The sequence below is a fragment of the Ictidomys tridecemlineatus genome, unplaced genomic scaffold, assembly GCF_052094955.1.
Source record: "Ictidomys tridecemlineatus isolate mIctTri1 unplaced genomic scaffold, mIctTri1.hap1 Scaffold_89, whole genome shotgun sequence".
NCBI classification, from domain to species: domain Eukaryota; kingdom Metazoa; phylum Chordata; class Mammalia; order Rodentia; family Sciuridae; genus Ictidomys; species Ictidomys tridecemlineatus.
In genome coordinates this window covers 562038-566935 of record NW_027526129.1, presented here as the reverse complement: position 1 = coordinate 566935, position 4898 = coordinate 562038, and the positions used below count along the sequence as shown (strand labels likewise).

General features: G+C 38.0%; 1 pseudogene; it reads right to left on the bottom strand.

The window, feature by feature from the left end:
• Nucleotides 1-2952: 2952 nt before the first annotated feature.
• LOC144374800 (olfactory receptor 2AE1-like) lies at nucleotides 2953-3890 on the bottom strand (annotated as a pseudogene).
• Nucleotides 3891-4898: the final 1008 nt, after the last annotated feature.

Genomic DNA, 4898 nt, shown 5'->3' with positions numbered 1-4898 from the left:
AGCTACAGCCCCAGACCTGTATTGCACTTTTGTCAGTTTGATTCTTAAGTATTTGTTCTTTTCAATGATATCATAAATTGAACTATTTTCTTCATTTCTTAATTTCCCTTTTATCACAGTCTATAGAAACACAGTTTCTTTTTGTATACTGATCTTCTATCCTTCAGTTCTCATTCTCAGACAAAATTGAGAATCAGTGATATCAATAATTTCTTAACATTATGAAGGATTTATACAGTCTAGGGTAATCCTGATTGACCTCAGGAGTCCTTTTACAGAAAAACTACTTTTTTTTCATTTCAGTAATAACTATTTCTGACTCTTATTTCCCACTTCTTCTCATCCTTCAAATTCTAGTTCAATATACAAACTCTTCCAAGGAGTCCACCCCATCTAATGCACGACTCCTTCCCTCCTCCATTTTGTTATTGGTTACTGCAAACTGTTTTCATCATCTAAGTTAATATTTTGTTATTATAACATCCCATTCATAGGACTATATTTAAACCAGTTTGACTCTGCTTTAAATTTAGTTTTCTAAATGTGGTGTTGAGACTTGAACCCAGTGCCTCAAACAGGCTATGCAAGCACTCTAACACCGAGCCACAACCACAGCACCTGGAAGCCTATTTTTTCTGTATCTTAGTACATCATCCACCTTAACTACATCATCTTATTTATGCCTTTCATAAACTCCAAGTGGTGACTTGTAAGTGGACCTCACCCATGCAAAGCATTCAGTAAATATTTAAGAAGTGACTTGAATTAGAATTAGATTTCATGGCTGTCATTTTTTGTTCTTTTTAATTTTAAAATTTTACAAATGATATTTCTCTCCCTCTTTCTGTGTGTGTGTGTGTGTGTGTGTGTGTGTGTGTGTATGCACATGCACACACGTTTCTCAGTATGCAGAAAATATTTGCAAATTATTTGAAATTTAAAGATAGTAATTTGTTATATTTATTGATCAATGTGGAATCACTTCTATGAAAAATGTAAAGTTGTCACTGAGTCATAAAAAGCAAGGTCTTATATGACTTATTTCTAGGGATTGTTAATTTAATATGTAAATCCTCCTCCATCTGTTATTTTTTCCATTTGGGAAATGAGAGGAGAGATATGCATATCATTTTCTTTGAGGATTCAGGGCAGCCATGTAGCTATGCTTCATGTATGTCCATATATGGAACTTAGACCTGATAAAAAATAAGTCTCTAGTACACCTGGGATAGGGTAGGTACTTTCTGCAAGCTCCTAGTCTTTCCCAGCAGGAATTTCTCAATCTCTATGACAACTGTCTTCCCTTCCCTTTCCTGGGATCAGAATAATACTCTGCTGAAAGTACCCTTGACAGCAAAGGAATGCCTTGGTCAGAATGGGACAAAAGTGCTTCTCAAAACTCTGTAGAACTCAAATGTTCCCCATTTGCACTTCTCTTGGAAGTAAAGACAAAAAGGAGCCTTGGAGGGGGAAAGCATAAAATTTCCCTGAAGGTTTTGTCCATCTTTAAACTGCATTGGTTCAATCAAGAGGCATAAATGGACTCTTTTAGAAGAGAAGGACTACTCATATACTTCAAATTATAAAACCTACTCAGGGTTTTCTATGTAACCCATGCATGAAAAAACCTGAAGAAACATCATGAAGTTCATTTTATTTAGCTTTACAGAGAGTTTGACTCTGGTTTAAATTTTTCAAATTCATCCATTTTACTTAATTATTTTTTTCTTTGTGGTACCAGGGAACTCAGGGCCTCACCATTGCTAGGCAAGTGCTCATCCATTGAGCCTCATCTCCAGCTCTCTTGATAAAATTTAAATTAAAAAAAACACAAGCCAACATGATTTATCCCATGCATGGTAGTGAATAGATGCTCATAAAATATTTTGTTGAATTGACAGATGTATATATGCTTTCACTATCCAATCTTGACAAAGCTTATAAAATAAATGGAAGAAATCCTAGACATACAAGTTTAAAAGTAGTTTTCATATGTTTATACAGCATTATTATCTGAAATTTACCTTTTCTAATTTCTTCTGGTTTGGGTGCTTCATTTACTACTTTTAAGTATGCTATATTAATGTTTTCAGATTTCTCTGAAATTCAACAGGGAATCATTACTTAAGCCAGAAAAACCAATGTTCTAAAGATTGTGTCAAGAGAAAAGCCTGTAAAGTAGAATCTGAATCTTCCTGAAGATTTATGTTTTGTTCTTAAAGAAAGATGTATGTCAGAACAAAAGAAATCTTGATTTGCTCAGTGAATAAAAAAATGAATTTAAGATAGATTGATGCTGCTCTTGAGTTACTAGTGATGCTGGACCTTCTCTGGGCTTGGTAAGTGTCTCTACAAAGTACTCTGTGTTGTGTAATGAAAAGGAGGTGACCACCTCATTGCCAAACGTGAAGACTTAGCCTTTGTTGTTCTCTTGGGACTCTCTCCAACACTCTCCATACCCTTACCTCTTTATTCCTTCCCTTATGAATTCATAAACACTGATTCAATGAACTATAAAGGTCTATGAGTATAAATTTTGTATCATCTACCCTTTTGTTCAAAACAGCCTTTACTTCCCATGATTCTGATATTAAGCAACACATTCTAATTTTACACTCCATAAATACCTCTGGTGGCATAATTTACATAAGTCTTGGCAATAAATAATAATAGAAAATGTCCTTACATATTTATCTTAATATTTTTACATTGTCTCTGACCATTATATGTCTTTTTTAATGGGGTTTGTAAAGATATTTCTCTAATACTCTGAATGATTGCAGACACATACGCAATGCTGCTTGATTTCCTGTGACTAAGTTAAAAAAGTGAAGTTAGTCATAAACCACTTTATTCTTGGAGTAGTCAGAGAACATAAGGTATTTGGACTCTTGAAAACTCTTAGAGATTTACTCAGAATAACATCTACATTTGAGACAAACACAGGTATACTCATTGGGAGATAAAATCTCTCCTCAACACTCTCCTCGGAGTCTTAGCTACATCCTTATTCCAGAGAGTATAAATCAGAGGATTCAGAGTGGGAGTAATGATGCTATAGAACACAGAACCAACTTTGTCTTGCATGGAGTGCGCTGGGACCTGGTTCTCATGTATGAGAAGATGCAGGCACCAAACCAGAGAGAGACCACAGTGAGGTGGGAGCTGCAAGTGGCAAAGGCATTTCTCTTACTCCCAGCTGAATGCATCTCAATGACACTGTGCAGGATAAAGCCATAGTATGTAGAAACCAGGATGATGGGGAGGAGGAGAAGCACTATGGTGCTGATATATGCTGTGGTCTCATTAACAGTGACGTCAACACACACCAACTTTACAACAGCTGGATACTCACAGTAGAATTGGTGTATTTTCCGAGTTCCACAGAAAAGAAAGTGCATCAAGATGACTGTGTGAATTAGGGAGTTCAGAGATGCCCCCAACCATGAGGTGAGGGCCATCATCAGTGCCACCTTCCTGCTCATGAGCACAGTGTAATGCATAGGATGACAGATGGCAACATACCTGTCACAGGACATGGGAGCTAGCAGAAGACACTCAGCACTACCCAGAGACAAATAGAGAAAGTGCTGGGTGGCACATCCCAGGAAGAAGATGGACTTGCTGCCAGACAAGTAGTTGGTAGTTATCTTGGGGATGGTTGTGCAGACGTGCATCAGGTCCATGAGGGAGAGCTGGCTGAGCAGGAAGTACATGGGGGTGTTAAGTCCACGATCCACACAGATGAGAAGGATGGTGAGGGTGTTGCCACTCAGTGCAACAAGGAAGATCACCATGGTCAGGCAGAAAAGAAAAAGGTGGGTTGGGGAGTCATCAAAGAGCCCTTCAAGGATGAAGTCTGGCAGAGATGTCTGATTCCTCAGCCACATGCTCCCTTCTCAGCCCCTGGGGAAACAGGGAGTAGAGACAAATTTTGATGCCCAAAATATGGGATCCTTCATACATGATGATAAGCACTTTGATCCAAGAAAACATTTGTGGAGAGATTTTTTTCCTACATGTAATTATCCAGCACCTGAAATTATTGAAATATATATATATATTTAAAACAGGCATTATAAGGTGAAGATAGCATAAAGCAGGGCGGACAAGAGGCCGACTAAATCTGAAAGCTTGAGCTGTAACTCCACAAAGGAAGACAAAAAAATGTCAGGTGTGCTTGCCTATGGAATCAGTGGCTGGGATTCTTTTTTTATTGACTGTTTTTAGTTATGCAAAATATTTGAGTTTGTTTTAACATAATTCTAACGCATAAAATATAATTTGCTTTAATTCAGTCCCTAGTACTTCCCCTTTCTCTCTCCTTCTCCCTTTCTCTTTTCCCTTTCCTCTACTCTACTGATCATTCTGCTATTGATTTATATTTCTTCATTAGTTACTTTTGGATATACATCCAGATTAGATCCATATGGTATGTTTATATAGGCACCTGGGAAATTTAGGTCAGATTTCTTTTTTTTTTTAATATTTATTGTTTAGTTCTCGGTGGACACAACATCTTTGTTGGTATGTGGTGCTGAGGATCGAACCCGGGCCGCACGCATACCAAGCGAGCACGCTACCGCTTGAGCCACATCCCCAGCCCTAGGTCAGATTTCTAATGAGGCTGAATGCACACCCCTAGCCCAGAATTCAAAGAACCTAAAAGAGAATCCTGGGGAAGGTAGAGCAACTGCAGGCCCAGCCACTGCTCCATGTCAGTGAGGTGTGAGCCAGCTGACCAGCAACAACATATTAGTACTACAGGATGGCTGCTTCCTTTCTAGCCTCTAATCTCCCAGGAAACTCCTCTAAGATCCACCTTAAACAGAAAAGATGGATTAGAGAGAATTTGGTGAAATGTAGTTCATCCTAGCCAACCTCACACATCACAAATT